The sequence below is a fragment of the Channa argus genome, chromosome 14, assembly GCF_033026475.1.
Source record: "Channa argus isolate prfri chromosome 14, Channa argus male v1.0, whole genome shotgun sequence".
NCBI classification, from domain to species: domain Eukaryota; kingdom Metazoa; phylum Chordata; class Actinopteri; order Anabantiformes; family Channidae; genus Channa; species Channa argus.
Window position 1 is genome coordinate 2,676,883 of NC_090210.1, and position 22,409 is coordinate 2,699,291.

A 22,409-nucleotide genomic window follows, 5' to 3' on the forward strand; every position below is an offset into this window, starting at 1 on the left:
TTGTGTTGTTTATTAAGGATTTTTGCAAAATATATGTTTTTCATCCCCTAATTTGCATGTAGTAGCTGGTCAACAACAATATGCTCACAATAGAAGTTGTTGTAACTGGATCTGCTTACACCGGCAGTGTTTAGTTATTTTAGCATATTCACAATTAGTAACAGCTAGTTGTAACTTGAGAATATGGCAATAACTTTGTTTAACACCGTGTGGCCTGCATGAAATTACAAACTGCTATGCTAAAATGTCAGGCTAACTCTTGGTGACATATTTGGATATTTTGCCTCCATTGTTAACTGCATGAATGATCCCAACTCAGAAAGCTGTTTCTCCGTGGAAGTGCACACAAATTAATCATTTTCTGAATTCACTATGTTGCTTGTCTCATAAAGCTGTCATTTTTGGATGTTATATTATGTGTGTTGATTGCTTTTGATTAGAGGTGTTACAGATCTCTCTGCTGAACTGATTAACACATCTCAACTGTGTATTTACTAATAGCACACAGCTGAAAAAATAAATTTATGAGGAGCTGGAGCAAACCAGTCTCTCTGGTCCTCGGTGAATTAAGTCATTGTCTTACTGTGAATTTGGTTCACAGTAAGACAGTTCATTCGTGGTTGAGCCTTATAATCAAGCCGGCTCCATCATGGGAACCGGCATTACACGACAATCAAGATCATGATAATTCCCACCCTTTTTTCATGCCGCTCTGTGATTACAAAACTATAGAAAGCTACTCTACACAATAAGCTGGGAAATGGATGCCACAAAAAATGTGCTTCCTTTCAGTGCATGAAAAACAGTGTTTTTGTGTTTGCATGGAACAAGAATATTTATCAAATCCCGTAGACAATCTTAAAAAAAAAAAACTTGGTTCAGATCTTTCCTCCTTTAAAGTTTGCGATAGCCTTTGAATTTGTGGCTTTTGATGTTAATGAGTAAAACCACCTAATAATGACTCGAGACATATTTACCACAGGGTTCCCAGCTACCCTCTTATTTAGCGCATGAGTGTTTGTTGAAACACCGCACATTATTGCATGGGGGTTTTTTTTTTCCATATAATGCGAAGGGCACATTTTAAGTGGGAACACACATGAGAGTACAAAATTAAAGACAACATGTCGAGGTGAAGGGACTTGAATTCTGATACTTTGTCTCTCTGTGTGGCCGCCACAAAAACGCTTCCAACAAAAAATTTAATTATCACTCCTAAATCCAATTTAACATCTGAAGTTTGGAATCCTAAGACGCAGAGTTGACTTTGAATTTATAGCCTGTGAGCTTTTGTTTTTCTTGAGTTTCTGCAGCTCATTTTCAAGTAAAAGAACAAGCAACATGAATGCAATTACAAAGCATTTGATTTTGTCATAAATTAAAAACTGATCGCTGATTAAACATCACAAATTTGTATTCACATAACACCGTAACCACAGTGTAACTGTACACATTATGTAAGCTAGTGGGATGTTTGTTTCTGTCTTACATTAAGATATGTTGGCGAGAAATGCAGTAACCAGCAATCATAGGTGATGTAATGTGTATGTGTGTTTGGTATTTATTCCCCTAAACGCTAATTAACACAAATTGTGAATGAAATAGATCTGGTCAAATGTGGAAGTTAAGCTATAGCAAAGAGTGTGGAAAGTATGGGCATGTAGTTTTGTCCCTGCTCTCATTTAAACGTGTGGGTTCATAAAGACCTATAATTTACAGCATGGAGTTGGTTCTTATGATAAAATCTCAACTCAGTGAAATGTATTTACACTCCAGATGAGCAAAATTCAGTCTCACTTTTAGTCCCTTTGTGCTATTATTTGGTGTTTTGATTGCACGCTAAATGCAGGCAAGAATGACAGGCTGCAGCGAAAAAAGCTAAGCCAAGCATTTCCTGACAACTTCATCAGTCTGGAAGGAAAAGTGAGCGAAAGAAAGAAACACAGAATAAAAGAAAAAAAAAAAAAAAAAAAACAGGACAAGGACCAGTTGTGTGTATTTACATATATACTGCACTGACCGCAATGAATAAAACACCAGCAAGTCAGGGTCTCCTGGGTCAGTTCAAAAGAAATAGAGAGTTTACACTTTCAGCAGTGGGCCATACATAAACATTGTTTCTCTAAATAAGAATATGTGTCAGTGGATCAGCATCTTTACATCTGTTTTCTTTTACTTGGCTATTCTTTAATATGTAAAACTAAGCCTCAGAAAACATGCAAGCTCGGCACTAATCCTCTCACTTTCCACCTGGTGAATCTGACCCAAATTCACATTTCCCCTGTGCGGCCAGGGGACTGTTTTTTTTATTGAAGCCACGTGTAACAGAGACCACTGACCTGGCTGTATACTTTGGCTCACGAGGGGAAGAAGAGAGAATGATATTTACGGCAGTAATAGTTCCAAAGCTGCCGATCAAATGTTTGTTCTAAGACAGACTTTTCTCAGGCAAAATATGCCTCTCGACTGAATTTGCACCACTGAGGCGACTCTTTTATTGCAATGTCAAAAAGTAAGCATCTAAAAATAGGATGAAATGAAAGCTCCTACTAACAGTATAATATCACGTTCAAAAGAAAGCTGCGTGGTGCTGAACTTTCGAAACCTGAGGAAAATGTTACCATAAACCTGCTTCCAGCTGGGCAGATCATTTTCCTTCCAGTACATTGATTGTTGAGAAATGACAACAGAAACGTCCCATGATGTTTAGACTCAAAATGACAGAGCTCAGACAGCCCATCAAAAATTGCATGTTGTCTGAGCAGAAAAGTGGCTGTGCAGAGACACCTCTGCTCACAATAAGGACACAGCTGGTAGTACCGCACAGGTAGACATTACACATCTCATGAACCATTAGTGTGCTGCGTTTTGTTATATCATGGGTGTAATGGGTTCTAATGATAGCCTTAGTGTGCTGGCTGAATAAATCAGAACATGAAATACATTTATTTCTTCCTTTTTTTTTTTGGTTCCTTTGTGAGACAAATCTGTGGCCTGCAGCTGCTGACAAAGCAGTCAACAAATCATGACTACATAAATGGGAATGTACCATGCAACATACCATTGTCCAGTTTATCATTAAGATTATATCATTTGTACACAAATGACAATTTAATCCTAATGTTGTGCAGCCTACAGTAAAATATTAATGGGCTTTCAGCTCCAAAAGCTGAATCATTGCCAATCAACTCTGTTGTAGTTTCTTGGTTTTGGGTCAGTTCTCTATTCACAACCTTAAAGTCAGGATTTATTTTGACCCTTCTTTGTTGTAGCCAACAGATGAAGCATGATGCGCTTTGAAAATGAAGTCGGGGTCAGTATGACGGTGGATTCCAGTTTGCATCATGGACAATTACTCTCAGTTAAAGCCAAGTGTCTGGGAAAACTCTGCATTACATTACACGTAAATATTTGCACAATAGTATTCTCTCCATCGATAAAAAACACAATGGCTAAAGACCCGAAGCCTGAAGAAAAATCCATATAATATTTCCTAAATATTCCTATGAGGACTTGTACTGCACCCACAGGACAATATAGTTGCCAAATAATGGCCTTACAGCACATTGTGGAGTTTATGTCTCATATTGCAAAAATATTCTTACAGTATTGCAGTAGCACATTATGATATTTACAGGAATGTTTGCTTTTTGCTTTTGTTTAAAGAACAAAGCTCATATACTCCACATCATTCAGCTCTATTTTAGTTAACATAATGCAGGTTGTTTAGGTAGATATTTACTATCTTATATAAAAGTGACATTTAAAAATAGCGTCAATAAGTACTTTTTGACACTTGAACAAATAAATGTTAATTTTAAAGTAAACATTTATACCCGACCCACATTGGTTTACGAGAATATTTGGCAAAACTATTTGCTATATAATAATAGAGGAATCAGAGTAAATATTAAGGCTTTGACAACATCAACATGCAGCAAGTCCTATTATTTACACAAATGTGTAGGCAAAAATAAATTTCACTATGCAGTAAATTATGTTTGAGCGTGTGAAATCAAAGCTACAAATTTGTGTCAGACTTGAAATCCGTCCACTCTGCTCTACGTTGCCTCCCCTCTCCCTGCTCTGCTACGCTAAGTCATAATAAATAAGCAGGCTGCATCACTTACTAATCAGGCAGAAATAATTGCAATTATTTGATTGGTCAGAAGGGTGGTCAAGTGAATATCTGTGTGTTCTGTGTGTCTGGATCACACGAGGCTTGAACTGCACTTGTCCACCTAATGATATGTTTCCTAGTAGGATAAATATTCCAAAAAGATAAGTAGCCTCCTGTAGCTTTGAGGGGTGATACTAAATGCTTTTCATGTTTTAGCCCATTTGCCACAAATGGTCTATGTTTAACATCAAAAGTAACTAATTTGCATGGTGTTGCATTGTACCAATTTTAATGTATTAATTTAACTATTCCAGGTATTTGTTCCTATTCATATTTCCTACAGTATCAAGTTATAATCTCTTGAAGCTTTCTTGAGTTGTGAAATGCGTCTGCATTGATACACTTAGCCCAAATTTTCTTTCCATACAGAGATAAACTCATACCAATGAAAAATACATTGAACTGTTAATATAAAGAAACCCCTGTTCTTTAAATTCGTACATTAAATGTGCTCAAATATTTTCCTAAGGAGGTTATTAGTATCCTATATTTTTATGTTTGTTACTGTATCGTCCGGGGTTTCGTTGTAAGGTCATGCGATTAAAATCCTCTTTCAGGTGCTTCTCCATGTTGACACAAGTTAAATTCAAAGGCAGCTGCTTAATGTTACATATTCTTATTGTGGACATATGGATGGATGCTGAATGTTTGCCCACACTATGTATCAGCATTTGCTCCAAAGAACTGATAAAACATCCCTGTAAAGTGATAGTTAAGGTGCATGTTTTTATCACTACAAGACTAGTGGATTCACGTTTTTTGCAGCGTTAGTGTTGCAGCCTCATACAAGGTGTTTCTGTTATCTAACCCAACATCACTGATATACTATAAATTGGGTGGACTAAATAATACAACATCCCTGTCAGTATATTATATTGCAGTTGAACAACACCACAAACCACAGCCTCATAAACAATCATACAGTTGAATCCACCTCTCCGAAATGGTCTGAACTAAAACTGAACTTCACCTTCGCAAAGGACATTTATTGTAATGACTCGTATTAGGCTGCAATCATTTTAGCCTGGTGAACCTCACAAACTAGTGTGTACATTCTCCATACAGTAATACTTGTGGATATACTGTACACAACATAGCCACACGTATTCTAGTGTACACAGTACTTACTGTATATCTCACTCACTGCAGCTATAGTTGATTGTTCAGTAGACAAAACATTGTTCCTTTGCATCCCCTGGCTCTAAACTGAACACCAGTCTGAAGGCTGCGTGACACGTAATGAAATAAAGACCATTCTTCTCTCTGGTAAATACAACCCTGTTATATTGAGTCAAATGCATCTGATAAAAAGTAATTTTCGTATCACCGAGATGCTTTTTGTGCATAGCACTTTATCTCCAAAGTCTTCAGAGTCCCAGATTTTAAACAAGTCTTATTTCAGCCTCATTAGTTCGTGTTGTTGATTTTTTATTTTTATTTTTTTACTCATTATCCAGGTGCAAACTCCTGCTGGCAACACTAAAATACTAAGAGGATTAAAAATAGTATGTTGTTTATATGAGCTGCTTTCTGTAGCATGTTTTCGTGGTAATGAACAGCCTTGCACCTTTTGCACACCTCTCCTGATTAAACAGCAGGGACCCCTGATTAAAATATAGTGGGTGTGGATTTGTAAAACTCCAGAAGCGTCTGAGAAATACCGCTGGACTTGCTTGTGCTTCCACATATGCATGAAATGCGAACAGACAAGAGATACGGGTTTAATATTATCCCGAAGAACGCTTGCCATAATTAGTATCAGGATCCAGTCCGTTGCCTGCCTGCGATCCGCTCCAGGTTTTGCTTGCTTTCCCCCATAGCCAGCTGCTGCAGAGCAAGGGACCGGTGCGCCGATTCTCCTCGCCTTGTTTGCCTCCAGTCCGGCTGTAGCTCCGACTGTCTGCACGGCGTGTGGATGAGGCGCAGAGGGAACAACCGGGAGCACCGAGAAAGCCTAGACCAAGCAACTCATATCGTCCCTCTCTGGCTCGTATCTCTGACTTTAAGACAGACTTGACACGGTGTCTGAGACGTGCTCGGAGTTTGGTTTTTACAGCGAGACTGGGGCGCATCTCGTCTCCTTGAAGTGATCCTTTTTTTTTTTTTTTGTGCAGTCTCCCCGTAGCGCTCCCGTCGGAAGGAGCCTCGGTGCACGAACAGGGTGAGACGGGGGCTGGCGATCGTTACTTCTGAACAGACCCCCTTCGCCATGGAGCTATCCGTCCGTTCTCGGACGTTTTGGCTTGAAAACGAACAGATACCCGCCACAGGAACCACAACCATCTGTTCACTGTGAAGAAAGTGGAGCATGCAGCCGACACCAGCCGTCTTTGTGCGACCCGCTGCTTAGTTTTTTGGGGGGCCTCTTCTGAAAAAGGCAGGGGAGAGAGGAGGGGGCTCCTGGTGTTGATCTGAAATTCACACTCCACGCCGGGATCCATATTTTGGCACGACGTACCCCTGTAAGTAGCCTTTCAAAGCGGATGTTTGGAGTCTTTCATGGGAGATGCTGGGTTATGGCTCTGCTGAATCAATACCATGTATTTGCACTCTCAGGATAGGAGAAGGCAAATGTCAGAAAACGGGCCCACGGGCTGCTCCGCCAGTTTAAAACAGTTGTGATGAGATCGATGCATGACCCATAGTATATGATGTTATTTTCTAGCAGCTGTGGCCTGCAGACTTTTAATTAGTACGAAGTTGCTTGGATACAAGGTTCATTCAAATGTGCATGTCAGTTTGCAGGGCATATCTCTTGTGTTATTTAAATTAAAAACCCAACAAATGTCCCCAGTTAATTTCAATTCTGGTATATTGTTTATATTTTAATTGTTTTTCACATGTTACAAATGGGATTTTTTTTTCTTTTTTCTTTTTTTTTTTGGTTTAAGATGTTGGCTACACCATGACAAAGCAGGACTCTGCTATGATTTGCAAGCCCGTAAGAACCAAATGGGAATTGATTTATGTGATAATCAACGTGATAACACGCTGGAAAAAAAATAAAAATACGAGCTCCCACAAACATCTCCACCCAGTCCAGGAGCTAAGTAGTTGGATGTCAGTTGCCGTCTCCATTTACTTCTCCATTTTGCGGCTATAAAATAAGATCATTTCACAGAACATGTATAATTCACAGTCCTGAGCCAACCATGTGTGATAATGGGACACACACTCTCCCTCTTTCTTACACACACAGACACACACAATCACACAGTTTTTACAGGCTGAAGGAACCGTACCTCACTCTCACGTGATGCTTTTAGAAATAGGGCCGCATGCACTTGAACAAGAAACCCCAGGAGAGCAGGTCTGTGGTGGACTGAAATATCAAGGTTAAATAACATTTACACATAATCCATACTGTCAATGCCAAATCAGGATAGTGGTGCAACATTATATAAGCCATACTGACAAGTTAGGAAACTGAGAGCTTCCCCTGGCATGTACTTATATAACAGCTTTAATGCAGGGAAGTATAGATGATGACTTTTCAATTTTAGTTTTTGGTAATGTGAGCGAACCTTTAAAGAAAGAGAACTGCAACATTATATAAGCCTTTCCAGCCATTTTGGTTGACTTGACTTGAAAGTGTCCTCAGCTGAGATGATGTTAAATTGACTTTGGCTGCTTAATACTGACATATACCCAGCAGTGGCTCCTGAAGATGAAAAGGTCACATCCTTCCCAGACCAGTAGGCTATAATAAGATGTTTCATTAACGAATGTAGATGCTGCTCTTTGAAAATCCTGCATTTCAGCTCCAGCTTGAAACAAATGCTTGGACAGTGAGTGGTACGAATTCGAAGAAATAAGGGTGGGGGACAAATGTTCCATTCCCTCCCCCTCCAGCGTCTCTCTACCTCCACACCATCTCTCACCCACCCCAGACATGCTGGTCTGGTCCATTTGTCTCTCTTGTCTTGGGAGGAAGTGCCATCCCATCTCACATTGCGCAAATGGTTTCAATACATGCTAGTGTGAATTCTAGCGGGTTTTTGTAACTGACAATTTCCATATCAAAGTGTCTGCATTTCAATAGGGAAAACTTGAGCTACCAGCCCCCTTCCTCTAAGCAGTTTTGTTCTGGTGGAGTGTAGCTGCTGTCGTTGCTGCTGGTGGAGACTACTCACAGGATTGCTGGACACTGCAGTTGGTTGTGTGTGTGTGTGTGTGTGTGTGAGAGGCAAGTGTTTGTGTTGGAAACAGATTTAGTGTGGATTGGGAGAATTTGTTGGCCATAATATAGCACCAAAGCTATGTATTTAGTGGAATTTTTTTGGATGGCATTCAAAGACGTGGTCATGTTAAAAAGATTGAGTCTGTTAAAACATTTTTCCCCAGTATTTCTCAGTGCGAGCAAAACACCAACAAAGGTCTGTCTTTTATTTTCAGGGAGGATAAGAACCCACTGTAGCGTCTGTGGTGTGAAAAAAAAAAGCATAAATAAGTTGCTTAAAATCTGTTTACACATTTGGACTAATATTTTGGTTGCAGCAGTCTGCGGCTAATATGCCCCCAAATTATTTTCATTTTCCTTTTTTTTGCAAAATAAATGGTTTAATTTCACATTTTGTGATTTGTATGTGTAAAGACAAGAGGGCAATTCAAGCTTTGTGTGAGACTGAGCACCTAGCAATGTCTGAACGTTTTTCTGTCGCAGAGATAATATTTATTTCCCATTCAGTGCAGCTGTTGTTTGTCAGAGAAAGAATGCGGCAAGTCACTGTTTATTTTGATGCATTTATTCCCCCCCCCACCCCCCAGCCCCAAAATCCTTTTGTTGATACGTGGCCTAATGTTCACTGCACATTTAGGTAAGTTTAGGAGCTCTGAATAAGCACTTACACACATTTGTAACAAACACAAAGAGAAACAAAAAAAAAGTACTTTGTTGCTTTTGTGCATAGCCGTACTTTGAAACTAGGATCACTATAGGTTAATAGTGAAAGAAAGTGCAGCATGACAGGGAATGTAAATGCCATCGGGGGCACAGTGGGGGTCGGTGACCATGAAGGGGCCCTTCATGGTCATCTCTCTCCTGAGTAATAATGCGAGCCAACTGCTCCTCTACCCAGATAGAGAAGAGAGCTCGTCCTTCCATTCTTTCTTTTGTTTGGACAAAATAACATCACAAAACTTGAGGGAAGCGTCAGTGGGACGGCAGGTTTGAACTCACGAGCAGGAACGAGAGCGAGAGAGAGAGAGAGAAGCAGGACTTCACCTGCCATCTTCACTCATTGTGGATGAGTTTGACAGCTGTCTTGTTCAACTCCTCTGACACACTCACTGAGAAACAAACAAATGGGCAGAGAGAGAGGAGGAAGAAGGAACGATGAATGGTAGTAGATGGGGCAGGTTGGATTGGATTGGTCTTAGAAGAGAAGTAAGCTTTACATCACTTTGTGATGTTCAGTGCATTTCAGGTGAATGGTGTAATTCTTTTCTCCTGTTTTACTGACTTTACATTAAGTCTACTTCTCCTCCAGTTAGTGTTCCCTGCAATGCCTTCTAACAAAGCCTGGAGAAGAGGGCTCTCTGCATCGTATGTGTGTAGCATAGTGCAGGAGCAATAGCACAAGCAAGTGTAGTGAGTTTGTTGAGTCAAGAAAAAGTAAAGGTGAAGTGGAAACCATGCTGTGGTGTGCTGAGTTGAGCTGAGGCCGGTTGTTCAAATTATTAAAAAGCTGCTGAAGAGGAGAGGTACATGTATTCTGCTCTGTTGAGGCTGCTGTCGGTGGAGAAATTGGCACGAGCGCTCCGTCTAAGATGGATTTCTTCCTGGGTGAGTGTTGCTGCAAAATGGTCTAGAGCCTGCAAAGTAGTGTCTGATTCTGAGGGGCTGACACCAAACCTGACATTTACTGGTGATGCTGAGAAGAGGCCCCAGCAACAAAACATTTTCTAAAACTGCATCGGAGCTGCACTCTTGTTGTTCACATTTGGCCCTGTTAGCCCCAGAAAAAAAAAAAAAAAACAGGAAAGTACTACAGAAAGTGCTTTGGGGTGAGTTTCTCATTTAACTGCAAAAGCCCATCATAGCCATTTTGTTGCTCACCTCAAAAATAAAGAGACAGAAGACTGGAACGAATGATTATGCGTTAGGGTAGTTAACCAGATGGATTGATATATAGTCTCGCCTCTTTTTCTTCGAGAAAATACATCTCTCCCGTACTGCCACCTCCCGTGTTGAAAATGATAGTCAACTTTCCCCCACTGGTCTAAAATGGATGTTTAATGATCAACAGAGGCTTGGAACTGAGGTCTAGCAGTCACGCTGGCTCTATATACACTCACAGCTGAGCTCTCCGCTAAGAAAGCGACTCCCTCGGTTAATGTTGGTAAAGGGTGTTCCGCTCAAAAGGAAAGCTGCTTCTTTCCGTGATGGATCATCAGAGGTCCTACTGGGGTGTGCGTTAACCCTTTGGTGCTCGCAGATCTGTCCCAGTTGGGGACCCGTCGGCGACACGTGATGGATGTGTCCCGGGTCTTTAGGCTCCATATATCAGGAGATTAGCGCTGACCTGTAAGTCGTCTGGGCCGCCCTCAGAGCTTCTTCTCCAACTCTGGATGACATTAGCATATGAGGACACTGCTCTGTCTCAGGGGGCTGCAAAGATAGTGTGCTTTATTTGGTTCTGTCATTGTATAGGTCACAGGAAGTGTGCAGATTAAAGGCTGAAGGCTTTGTGTTGGTATTAGGTGTATCTGACAGGTCATCTGTCTTCGACTGAGGAAATGCTCCTCTCTTCCTCAACTTCCTAAATAGTATCATGTAATTATCCTAGAAATTGAGGTTCAGGCCATGCTTCACCGCACGAAAATCTCTGCCTGTCCTCCTTCGTGGTGTTCATGAATCACATAAAAATGTAAATCACTCGGACTTATGCAGTGTAACATGGTTATTTCTCGTTTTGCACTGAAGAGAAGGAAATTTGAACAGGTACAAACTCTCACCCGTGTTTTCTTTTCCAAATGAGCAATGCAGAGGCCCTACAGCCTCTGCATGTAATAGACATCTTGACCTCTTCTTCTATTAAGTGCTTTCACATGAACAGCGCACGCACATTTGTTTCCCCGAATCCAGTTATTGTGTCTATTGAAAGTCAAAATTAAATATGTTTAAAGTTCTTCTGCTTTCCTCTGTTTTTTTTGGCTGCACATTCTCACAATGGATCATAAAACCCTTCCGTACTTACCACTCTGCTCATGCAGTGCCGTTTCTGTCCAACACCAAATGTCACCTCCCACGGTATTGCTGGCATTTGTTTTCGTTGTTGTGTCTTTATGTATAGAAAGAATACTTTTAAAGCCAATTTTCAGGGAGCTGTACACCTGCAGGCTTCCAGGTCTTTCGATGCCATATCAAATGCTATTTGATGCCTGCTTGGCTCCACTTGGAGTCTTGTGATGAAACCAATGTGTTTTCAAGGTGAAGAGATATTGTCAAAGCCCTTGAACGTTCCCTGGGCTTTGATTGGCAGGTGTTGTCACAGAAGATGAGAAGCGGTGGGAGTCACACAGCAAAGAGAATCTATTACCCAGGATGGCAAGGCATGCTTTCACAATGTGTCAGTGCAGTCAGCCATCTTGCTCTCTCCGTGTCTGTGGAATAGTCCCTCCACGGTGCAACGAGGGAACAGCTTTCAAGTTTAATTTTGGTGGCTGCCAGAAGTAACGTTATTGACCCTTTATACTTGGGGTTTCGTACTATGATGAATTATCGTCTAAAACTAAAAACATTCAAGCGTTCATCAGCGGCCATGTATAATCCATTTTATGATTTCTGGCAGTCAAGATTAAAAAAAACTTAAATGGCATCCTGGCAAAAAAAACAAAAAAGAAATGTGGAACTAAAAATTCAGCTGAGCCCTTTCTTGTGGAGTTGTGTTGATTTCCTCCATTTCAAGAGCCTCCTTAATACTGAAATCATGAGAGACTGTGAGTTGCAGTGAGAGAAGGAAGCTTGTTGTTGATCAGCCAAGCAAATCAGATCTTGATATTTGAAGAGTAGAGTTGTGATTGCTAATCACTCCACTGCTGAGTTTTAATTAGGAAACTCATAAGCATTCTGTCATTTCTCTACAGAGCATAGTCAAGCGTCAGAAGTACTTAACAGAACAAAAAATTGATTTTCTTAGTAGTCAGGGCTCCAAGAAAGCACAGGTTTTGTACGATGGATTCATTTGATGTATTTACATTGGACATATACAGCAGCATAATTGTGTTTCACGTGAGGTCGTGTGCTTTGTGCATCATCGTAAATCACATCTTGACCCTATTAAAAGAATAAAAAAGACTGATTGTGTGAGCACAGCGGCCATTCACGGATGCTTTTGTGCTTATCACGACAGAAAACCTGAATCTAATCTAAAAGTATTTTTTTGGGGAGATTGTGCTATAGATTGGACTGAGCTTATATTTAATGGGTAGGGGGCTCTGTCCTGTGCTCCTAAGACCTTTGTTAGGACATTTTAATTACAGCAGAGCTGGGTGTAATTGATCTAGGCTTAGAGGGATTTCACCGTCAATGAGAATGAGCCTGGGCGTTAATACAGCCGAACAAATGCTTCCACCTCCGTGCTGCACTTGCACACTTGCAGAGGGCTGGTGGCGACGAGAGGAGATGTGTCTCCTAGTCGACGATCCTTTAATTCTGCCTGTCTTTGGCGTGTAATGGTTACATCAGCGTTTTCCGGGCAGTTTGACTTGACGCTGCGGACGAGTCTCCCTCGTATCTGTTGCCAACGTTGTTGCCATCTGGAGTGTCCTCGCACGGAGCACTTCCTTCATGGTTCCGTGTTGTCACCCACAATCTTAAAATTTTTATAAGACTGTTAGATAATGCTTCCAGATGAGGGTGAATTATTGATGGTCTTGTTCGTACGAGTGGGACAGGGCAGGCTTTTAACTCTCTGAGCTGCTGGGTCTCTTATCCGGTAACTAAGGGACACCACACAAACACTCAAAGGAATGATGTACTGGAGGAGGGGAGAAAAAAAAAAAACGGAGGCAAGGGGCTGAAAATAAAATAAAAGAAGCCTGCATCCTTTACACTAGTGTTGGGCTAAGCTCAAGGAAAACTTGGCAGCAAAGAAAAGTGTTGCATCTACACAAGCCTTTTCTGTGTGTTTGAAGTGTTGAGAGGTGATATGGCGGCTGTGTATTTGGTGCTTATACTTGTTGGTTTATAGGGGAGTACACAAGGCAGTGTGACACAGCTTTTTTATGTATTGTAGGAACAAATGTTTCAAGTTGGGTGCTTTTATTAAAACATGATCCTCAAGTCAGTGATGTACTGTGATGAGAAGCTGAAGTTCTTTTTTGGGGGGGGGGCGGGGGGGGGCTTTCAGGGGAGGGCAGTGTTTGATATGATGATTAATGCTTGTAGCTACTTGAGATGAATAAGTTAATTGATAATTTGATTAGCTGATTAAAAGAAAATTGATGTGCAACTACTTTAATGATCCCGTCATTGTTTAGTCTATTTTTTTTTTTTTTTTTTTTTCACAATACAAATCATTCATTCTCTGGCTTTTGGCTGGATGTTCTGCTTTTCATGGGTTTGTGTTATCTTAAGCTGAATATCTTTGGACTGTTAGTTGAAAAAAATCACATTTAAAAAGAAGATGTCACTTTGGCTGCCTTGCTGTTCCCAGTCCATGTGGTTTTGTCTAACTGTTTAGCACAGTTCAAAATTTAACATTGGGCTAATATTTTCTCATGTGAAGTTAGCTTATTGATATATTATTGCTCCCAGCCAGTATAAACTGTACTTATGAATATTTCCTGGAGAAAAAAACAAATGGTGTTTTTTAACAGTCATATAGATGTTTGAGCTGCCTGTTTGACCCTGAATGACAAACTGTAACATGCTGCAAACACAGAATGATTGACTGTGTCTCACTTCACTGCACACGTAGCTGCATTTACAGGCAAAACCTATCCTTAACCAGTAAATGGACCCCCGTACCCCCTGACAGCTGTCCTTATTCTTATAGCATGCACTGTGCTTATTGGTCCAACTCAATCTCCGTGCACTTGTACAGCCCTTCGGTTTGCATTAAAGTGGGGCAGGCAGAACAAACTCCCAGTAAAAATTGTGGTATTATAGTGTTTAATTTGACAAGCTGAAATTCACTGTTTATTTTTGATTTTTTTTTTTACTGTTTTTTTTTTTTTTTTTTTGGTTTGGTTTGTTTTTTTTTGAGACATGGAGGCTTTTTAATAAAACGTGACCCAATTTGACCCAAAAAAAAAAAAATCTTTTGTCGAACATCTCACAGATTTGGATTCGTTTAACACATGAAATTTGACCTGTGTTGCGTTCCAAGATTGGACCTACAATTTTGGAAACTGTTGTTCATCAGAGCTGTGTTGTCTCATTACGTTTATTTCTGTCCATTCTGACTTGTTAATGGCTGCATCCACAAGGAGTCCTTAGGAAAAATAGGTTTTCAGCTTTTCAGTTGCAGCAGGTGATTAGTCTGACTGCTATGGGACAAATTTTAGGTTTTCGGTCCATCAGTAAACCTGCAGTGGTCCGTCTTTCCAAATTAAAACGGTGTGGTTTATAGCCAAATCAGGAGTAGTTACTCTTTGATAATAATGAAACTGACTTGGTAAAAGACAAAAAGAAAACAAGAAAGTAATTACGTACAAAGAAACAAGAAAAACAAGTACAACCAGCTCCAGTTTCCCACTGGAAGTGCTGCAGATGCCTGTGTCTCGGTTTCCAAAGGAACAGACAGAGTGGGTGGACAAATTAATAGAAACCAGCACTGAGAACAACAAAATAAATGACTTTGAATTGAAAACAAGCTCAAAACCCATCCTGGCCCACAGCGTGTGTACATATTAAGTCCATGGCTCATTTCCAACTCAATACAACCAATAGTAGAGCTGAGCAGAGTGGGTAAGAGATATTAGCTTGATATTTTAAGCCTTAGTGAAATAATGTGTCTCTACAGAAGGATTTTTTCTAATCAGACCAGTAATTCAGAATAATCATCCTTTAATAAATGCTATTAGATTCGAACAGGATAGTACAGTTCAATATTATGGAGCATGTTTAATGATGTTTTAGACAAATTGTGTTAAAACACAATTTTCAAGTCTAAATAATCAGGGTCCAAAACTGTCCCTCAGGGATTTTGAGGAGTTTTGTTTTGTGATGATTTGCAGTTCAGAACATCCGGGTATGAATTTAATCTTATTTTCCTCATCTCCCTCAAACTTTAATGAAATATTTTAGTCTTCCTTAATTCACAAGCATTGCAGACACATACTCATTTACCAATAACGTGTCTTCAAACAAGACTTATATTCTTATTTGATTCTTTTTTTATGGAGATGTAACCACATTTTAGCTGCTTCTGCAAAGAATGTTATCTGGCTGAATAATCAATTATGGGTCAGCTTCAAAAGAGGCTTGTCACCACATTTGAACTTAGAATTGTGCAAGTATCAGCTTATTGCTTGAATTACCTTAAATAATTAAAGGTGGCAATGGGAACAGACTGAAACTCCTGACAACATGTGAAACACTCAGCACCAATACTATTTTTTTTTTTTAGAGCAATAAAACCTTTTTTTTTTTTTTTTTTTTTTTTTCAGTAACTCAAAACCAACCAACAAATTATTATCCCCCAAAATCTGCAGTATTTAGTTTTGGTTCAATCTCACTGCTCTTAAGTGTAACTGAGCAACAGCAGGCAACTCTTTCACGTATAAAAGAAAAAAGTAAAAAAACTGCCTGTTCAGCACTATGTGGTGAACATTTAACTGGCAAAGAACAAAATATTTTACTTAGCACTTGGTGGAGACCAAAGTAAAGCTTATGGGAAAAAAAACTTAGTGGCAGACAGTGGTTCATTTTAGATGGATAGAGGTGCTGATTCTTCGCTGCTCTGATGCTTGTTGCTCTCATATTATCCACGTGTCATATATTCAGTATACATGACAGTTTTCCTACAGTTAATAATCTAAAACATCCCAGTATATGACATTGCTAATGTCAAAGCAGTATATATCAAATCATAACCACAATTTTTTCAGTACTGATGTCTTCTGTCAGTGTTTTTTACACACAGACTTACACATTTTACAATGGATAAAAAAGGCTAAAACTTAGAGTAATCATATTTGAACAATCATCTTAGCTCGGTATGTTTGCTTGTACCAAGCAGGCTGTGAAAGTGATGGTGCCCTTTAGAAAACTCTTTTCTCCAAAACGCAGTAGTTCACCAGTCATAAGAAACAAAACTTTGAGGAGCTAAAAGGAATCAAGCATTTCTCCCCCTCCTTTTTCTGCATTCTGATGGTTTGTCTGTTGCCGACTGTTAAACATGGTGGTGGGTCCATAACATTATCAGCAGTAATTTCACGGCACTCATTAGAAAACAGTTATGTTATTACTTAGGTATACGAGGCAGTTTTTACTGGACTAATGTAGCTGTGTTGCAGTGGTTTCATGAATGAAATCAAATTCCTGGTAGGCTTTTTTTTTTTTTTTTTTTTTTTTTTTTTTTTTACCAGACCTTTACATTTTTTTACATTCTCAAAAATCCAATTCCAGTTTTTTTTCCACCCACACTAACTTGAACACAACCAGTAGACATATGTTTAGAAAGACTGTAGAAACTGTAGTCTTGGCTAAGTCTTGTTGGAATCCTGATCATTATATATTAATAGGCTTTTACTCACCACAGCTCTTCTACATGGAGCTTTAGGTGCATTAATACTATTTTATATTAGGTGGAATAAAACCTTTTTCTCATTGAAAGAGAAAAGCCAAACAACATTAAAGAGCTGCTTGTGTCTAGGCAGCGTTTGACAGTTGTTTGACTCTCGACATAATTAACCATTTTACCATTTCATTTTTTTTATCATGTGATGTAGAGTGTGACATGTTGTGGCATGTTGTGATACCTTTTTACTTCATTGGGTTGTAATGTAATGGAAGCTTTTGTTGTTCTCCGTATAAAGATGATTTAATACATAAGATTTTAACACAGTTAAGTGACTTCCTTAAGAAATTGTGAGTATATTAGGGATGGAAATAATAATTGTTATCACAGATTTGTTAATTGTTAGATTTCATAAAATGTTACAAAATAGTAAAAAATTACTACAATAACTCCCCAAGATGGTCATAACATTGATTGTTTTGTCTGACCACAAAATTCACTAACACTCAGTTTTACCGTGATTCAAAAAATGACTTAAATGGTAAAGTGATTTTGAAAATAGCCAGTTACTGAGCTCAGAGTAACCAGATAAATGTTTTGCCAGTTGGCTAATTAGTTAATTGGCTATTGTTATTTCAGCTCTGTGTTATTTTAGACTTGTTATCGAATGATATACATGGACTCCCCAGTTTAGCCAGTGCTCGGTGTTCAAACGCCTCGTTCGTATTTTGCAATAAATCTCCCTGAAGTTTATAATGTTTTTGCTGAAAGCGGAGGGATTCAGGTTCATGGTCATTTGGGAGGCTGGAGTTTGTAGTGCTGTTCAAGTCTGAGTGTACTGATATGAAGAAAATGTTCTAAATAATGCTGCAGTATTGATTTCAGCCCTAGCGTACGAGGATTTGTGCCTTTGTGAATGTGACCGCTGGGTTTTCGAACTTCACACACTGAACTTGCACTTACTGTATTTAACTATTTGTCCCTTAATGAATTTGTTTACAAACATAACGCCGAAGCCCCAAATTCAATAAACAGCTCACTGCTTCGAGGGTTGATTACAGCCCTGAATGAATTAATGCATGTCACTCACTAAGGACACAGAATGAATAGAGACCACACAAAACGTCCACAGTTTGAATGCAGCCCATGTGCTAATCATGCATAAGTAATGCAGAGCAGACGGGATTTTGGACAGAAAATGTTCTTCAAAATTAGACAATGCTTTAAACTTTACAATAAACTATGTACAAACCACAGTGAATGGATGTATCAGTGTCGGCACAGTGAGCCATTAAGTTGTCACTTTTCAGTTGCCGTATCACTTTAAATAGCTTCTAAGAATCAATAAGTAAATGCAGTGAGCGTAAAGTGTAAATCAGGATGTCAGGGGGAAACGTAGCGAGGGATGTAAATGTCTGCTTAACACTTTATGTTCTTGTGATGCAGATAAAATCTCACTATCCGCAAAAACCCTTTTAACTGGTGACATACACGAGGTAGGAAGGATGATGCTGAAATTACTGGAAGATGTTTCTTAACTGTAGCAGGTGTTGCCTCAAACTTAATTATTAGTGTAAAATGTGCTCAGTAACGACTGAACACCCACACACACTTTTTTTGTATTTTCAGTTGGATTTACTCACTAACATCACTATTAACTCGCGATTGAGCAGCTTTTTTACAGCTCTTTCTTTCTGATTAGAGGAAGTTTGGCCTGCAGTTTGAGTAAAAGACAGCAGTATGCAGTGATTCTGGGATTCTGGGCTATGTCTTAGTTCAAATAGTAATAATTCACCTATATATTGATTTACAGTAGATATTCTCCTGTAAAATACCACTTGTTTGAGATGAGAAAAAATCAGTTCTTATTATAGGTACAAATGCCATGTTTTTATATCTAGCTATAGCTAATATCTGATTATTGAGTGTGCTGCAAACTTGTCCTGCAATCATCTGAAAATAGTGAAAAATCCCAATTTCTTGAGCTCGAGGTAAAATGGCTTTATTGTCCAACCAGTCTACAAATCAGATACATTTAATTGTGTATCTGTATAATGTAACCCAAGTAGCAACAGCAAAATAAAGTCAACTTTATTGTCACATTCACATTTAAAAAAAAAAAGTCTCATAATCAACATAGCTGCAAATTAGTTTTTTGTTGATCAACTAATTAGACAAGTGACCAATCATCTGAGCTCAGGTAGGAGCTTTTAATTGCAGTAGTGCATTAATAATGCCACTGTTTGGCTCATTTAAACAATAATATTTAAAGCCCGATAACCAATTGGAAAATAATTTTGTGTTTTCGATTGGTATTTTTAGATCTGCTTGGCCTCTCTTCTCTCACAAATTATTGGTGTTTGCATATGTTTATTAGTAAAAACTTGCTACTCTTCACTTTTAGCAGTGTATCACAACGTGTCACTTAGCTGTTGTATCATTTTTATCACAAGCCTGTTTGGTTGGGATTCATTTTACAGGTAGGGGGGGAAATGTAATCACAAATTGAGCATGTTTTCAAATTTTAGCCCCATCCATCAGTAACTTGTTTGGATTTTAGAGCCTGGCTAAATCTGAGACCTCCTGTGCCCAGCAGAAATAACCTCCGATAAAACCTCAGCTAGTCCCATCCGAAGTGACAACCCCGAGATAATTCGCACATCACGTGTCATTTCCTTTTTGGGTGTTAAGGACTATGCACGGTTTTCTGGCTTTTACCCCAAACCGAGATTCCTCCTTTTTTTTTTTTTTTACACCCTTTTTGTCTCGCTTGCTGTTTTGCCATTGCTTGAACAAGTTGTCATCAGAAATGATCTTTGATTATTATGATGTATATTTGGTGCAGTGGCAGCACCAGAGTGGGCTTCTCGAATACTGGAGACTGATTACACGGAATTTCCTTCACCTGCATGTTGTTCATTAACATCACAGATGTGGTGTATTAGCAGCTACTTTACTACTTCACATATTTGCTGAAGACTAACCCAGTCCGAAAGGGGCTTTGGCGTGTAAAAAAACTTTATGTGGTGTCAATGCATTTTTCCACAGAAGGTGTGAACATCAACACATCACCTGCTGTGAAGCATGTTGAGGGAGTGAATGAATTTGTTGCGTGTGTTGTGAGTTTAGTTCGGGGTGACGTTGCCAAGCCAACTTTTTTTTTTTTCTTTTCTTTTTTCCTTGTTAAAAATGTGCTTTAACAATGCAGTAAGCTGGAGGTGAGCAGTGTGTGTGTGTGTGTGTGTGTGTGTGTGGGCGTGTGTCTGGATAAAGAGCACACCGAGGAGTGCTAGAACTGTGTGTGGAGGAGGCGAGAAGTGAGGCTTTCAGTAAATTTATAAAGAGACTGATTGATAGGAGAAACCTCTCTTTTCCATGTCAGTGTTGAGCTGCTCCCTGCTCCTCTCTGGTGACCCTCCTGCTTAACCAACGCTCTGAGGTCAGCCTATTCATTTCAATGCCAACCTGAAACGGCCGCTAAGCTCAGAGTAGCCTGCAGCACAACATTAGAGAGCGAATCTGACATTTTAGCTATTTTCCCTTTGCCATTTTTGTCTAAAGAAGCCTGTTATACAATGTTTAGGTGCAGAATGCAAAGTGTATTTGCATTTGTCATTTGCTGGCGAATGAATCCTGAGTAGCCTTAACGGCTTAAACAAGCTGATAAAGAAAAACCAAAAAAACGTGTTGTTAGTAATGTTTGGAGCCATAATAGTAGTAATAAAGGGTTAACTAGCTGATGCTGGCTCATATAAACCAAAATTAAAACATGACCTCACACAATCCCCCCAAAAACAACCAACCAAACCATGAACTATATAGAAACTGAAGCAAAACAACACAATTTTCTATCACCTCTCAATCTGGATTCGTGATGTTCTAAGATTGTCCGTCAAAAACATGCAAAAATTGGTGGATCAGGAAATTGTTTTACTCTTAAAATTGCTATTAAAGCGGTTTTAGACATTGAAATGTTTCGAGTTTTTTCTTGTTGTAAAGTTCCAGGTTTCTGCCTTTTCACTGCAGATTCAATACGTTTGGGTTTTTTGACTTTTGCGCATTCAAAAAGAGCTTTTGGAAGAAGTCACCTTGGACTCTGAAAACCCGCGTTTTCCACAATTTTCTGACTTTGAATAGACTAACTGATTAAATTGCTGAATCATACATAATCAGCACCATAGTCACTTTTGCTTTTGACAGACGGATTGAGATAGTGACAGCAACGATGAGGTTTCAGGCAGGTTTAATTATTTTGGTTACAGTCGATTTCCACCACAACCTTCAACAGAAACACCCACTTTTACCCATTTCTCCCAAATGTTAGCTCGTCTACACCACTTCTTTTGAAGACTACACACCACCTTCTCTCCTTTTTGCTTGACACTAACCTGGTTGTTCAGCCTCAGTATTCTTTGTTCTCCTCACTTTACTAAGCTTCTTTGCTCAACCCTCTCTGTCTCACTATGTCCATCTGCCCGCTGGCACTCTATCTTATCTACTGCCTCAATCATTTGGCCAAGAGCTGCTGAACACACCAACTGTTGTGCCTGCTTAACAAAATAGTGAGGCGTCGCACCTTTCAGCGGTTTTTTAGGCTGCACTGAAGAATGTTTCAACTTAAAAGCCTGTTTAGTTTTTTTCCACCAAGGTCTCCTTTAAACCGAGAGCCATCTCAAAAAAGAAGACAAAACATAAAAGCTGCACTTTAAGTGCCCCAAATTAGACTTTTGCATATTTAAATGTTACACAGGAACTCATTCTGACCCAGACCTAAACAAAGGATTTAGTCCTGTGATTTATTAGCCATTATGAAAAGACACCTGTTAATATGAATAATGTATAAACACAGAATCCAGCTGTAATTAATACAGGAGAAGGAAAAAAAGCAGGTAAGAATTCAGATCTAGTCATTCTCCAAAAAATGATGTTTAGATTGAATGTTAGTTGCACCTCTGAAGCAAACAGTGCAATATGTTTAACATACAGAACAACATAATGTTATCACTCTGTTTGTGCTGCAATGAAGTCGTTTAATGAAAAAACAAAGCTCTGTTTAAGACATCGTGTTCCTCTTAAGAGTTAACACTATTGTTAATCCTTAAGACTCATTACAGTATCTCAGCATTCATGATTATAGATTGAAATTACTCTAAACCCAAAGACATTTATTTTAAGATCACTTTAAGACCACACTTTATTTGGGAAGGTCCACGACAAAAAAGAAATGGACATAAATATGCATCAATTGTGTAATTAGTTAAGCTACCAATTGTTTTAGCTATCAATCCATTTGATAAGTGTTTATTGTGCCTAAAAAAAGCACAGTTTTTAGCACGTTATCCTAATAGTAGTATATCTTATCAGCGCTGTGCTAATGAAACGCTCTCTGCAGACTGTGTCGGCCCATCTCCGTGTCTGGCAGTTGATCCCAACTTCTCTGCAGCTCTGGTGGAGCCAAGGAAATGACATCATGTCCCTGCTGGGGTTGAAAGCACAGCCCTGACAGGACTGTCATGACAAAAGAGTTTCTTGGGAACATC

At 39.3% G+C, this 22,409-nt stretch overlaps 1 protein-coding gene across 11 annotated transcripts in view; it reads left to right on the top strand.

Moving 5' to 3' along the window:
- LOC137098197 (adhesion G protein-coupled receptor L2-like) overlaps window positions 1-22,409 on the top strand; it is a 125,003-nt gene that overhangs the window by 34,898 nt on the left and 67,696 nt on the right. For 3 of the 11 annotated variants that reach the window (XR_010910584.1, XM_067474177.1, XM_067474178.1), the window contains exon 1: window positions 5,908-6,642. The exons of 1 other annotated variant lie outside the window; for it this stretch is intronic. The gene's annotated coding sequence lies outside the window, so the exon portion shown is untranslated. Of the gene's footprint in view, window positions 1-5,907; window positions 6,643-22,409 lie in introns of those variants that run through there. 7 more of the 11 variants (XM_067474174.1, XM_067474175.1, XM_067474176.1 and 4 more) reach the window with 6 other exon arrangements.